Here is a 2,071-nt window from a genome sequence, read left to right on the forward strand (position 1 = left end):
ACAACATGTTTAACCATGGTATCTGTAGTAAAACTGTGGTTACAGGCTACAATTGGTAATAAAAAACATGGTTAGCCTACTATACTTTTACTATAGTAATACCATTGTTAATTTTCGTAAGGGATTGTGTATAATAATATGAAATAAATGTTTTATTAGATTATATATCACCTAGGAGGGTTACTGTGATCTTATAGTTTATATATTGCTTATACATTTTCCATTGTTAAAACTAATATTATATTTATATTAAAATATAATATTATAATATAAAACAAATAATTTAAGCTAAGTTTGCTTAGCGTTTTGCTTCGTTTTGTTGCGTCGCGTCGACCGCGTAGCTACGCTCTTTGATTGGTCCACTGGATGCTGCACGCGTTCCGTCCCCAGCTCCGAGACGCGTCGCGTTTATCACGCATTGCGCAGACGCGCCCCGGATCCGCTGGGCGTTTGTGCTGCTGGCGGGCTACAATCAGCTGCTAGACGTTAAACTACACGAACTCCAGATGTGCAGAGGCTCGAGCAATAGTCAAAACCTCTGGATTATATAGAGTCTTTGCTCATACTCGGAAGTGCACTGCAAATCAAGGTAAGTCTGAACGAACGCTTTGGACTTTTCTGCATCCGTCGAGACTTTGTTTCACTTTTGTACTTTCACTCCTGTGTTGCCGATAACACATACGTTTCACGTAAAGGTTGTATTATAGATTAACTGTTCATCAGGCAAAAGTCTTAACATCTTTTAACCTTTAAAACGTCAAAAGACGTGTGAACTTCATTTCCTTGTTTTGCTGTGCCTTTAAACGGACCATCATTGGCTCTCGTATTGTTTGCATGCATGCATTGCTTTTATAAACTGGGGAATCATTCAGTAACATGCTTAGTGTGTGTGAATGCATTGAATCCGTTTCCACTCTGTTTACATCTAGACTGCATTCACATTGACTTCTCCATAGCATCTGAATAGTTTGAGGCTGAATGCATGCATGCATGGCTATTAAAAGCCCTTTAAACACACACACACACACACACACACACACACGGTCAGCTGTTGTGGTCAGTGTGGGTTTACTGAATGACATAGGAAGTGATGAAAGCAAGGGCTGTTTCACCATATAACCCTAGTATTTCTTATCTAAAACCCACACCCAGGCCACTTTGGTAGCACCAAGGAAAAACTTGCAGTGTTACTTCAACTTAATGTTTTAGATGCCACAGACTCCCAAATATGACCATCCTTGCGAGAGGAACCACCGTCCTACAATATAAAAAGCATCTATAGTTTTTTACATTTTATTTAAATACCAAATTTATATTGTGAAAAATTGCTAAGTTTATTATTTGTAATTATTTACTCATTTATTACTTAAAAATACATTAAAATATATAGAAAAAAATATATTTATTTAATATGCATGTTGTTTATTTTTACCGACATTTTTATTATTTATTTTTACATTTTGTTTCCACTGAGAAAACCGTTTGAAAACCCCTGGACCCTTCGGTTTCCTTTTGGCTCTTGTATTTTATGCTGCTTTGTATTAAAATCACATCACACCTAGATGTAACCTGAGACTGCGCTCCACACAGAAGTGTTATTCTGCCGCTGTTGACATGTGATCGTATCACAGCAGACACTAAAGCAGCATTTCTATGGGTGTAAGCAGAAGCACCACTATTTACATAAGGAAGAATGGACATGTGCCATGGCTTGCAGGACTCAAAGCGCAGAGGAAAGAGTGTCATTGTATGTCTATAATAGTGAGAAGTGCAGTGGTGGTTGAGGGTGTTGTCTGTGGATTCTCTGAGTGACAGTCAGCCACGCCCAGAAATACGGAAAATCCTGCCTGTAGGCTACAGTGACCTGACCTCACCAAACAACCTCTGCTGTTCACTCACATTAGGAAAGAGTACAGAGTTAGTAGCTGCAAACCGGAATATTTTTTTAAAAGAATTCAAGTTATCGTTGCTTACCTTTGATCAATGTTTAATTTAAGTGTATAAGTTAATTTCTGCACCATTAATTGCACCAAACGGCAAAATAATTTTTGACTAATATATATATATATAT

General features: G+C 37.6%; 1 protein-coding gene across 1 annotated transcript in view; it reads left to right on the top strand.

The window, feature by feature from the left end:
* Positions 1-401: 401 nt before the first annotated feature.
* capn1 (calpain 1) overlaps positions 402-2,071 on the top strand; it is a 36,292-nt gene continuing 34,622 nt past the window's right edge. Inside the window, exon 1 of the mRNA XM_016257017.1 lies at positions 402-589. The gene's annotated coding sequence lies outside the window, so the exon portion shown is untranslated. The remainder of the gene's footprint in view (positions 590-2,071) is intronic.

This window comes from Sinocyclocheilus grahami, unplaced genomic scaffold (assembly GCF_001515645.1).
Source record: "Sinocyclocheilus grahami isolate Dianchi unplaced genomic scaffold, SAMN03320097.WGS_v1.1 scaffold1502.1, whole genome shotgun sequence".
In the NCBI taxonomy this organism is placed as follows: Eukaryota; Metazoa; Chordata; class Actinopteri; order Cypriniformes; family Cyprinidae; genus Sinocyclocheilus; species Sinocyclocheilus grahami.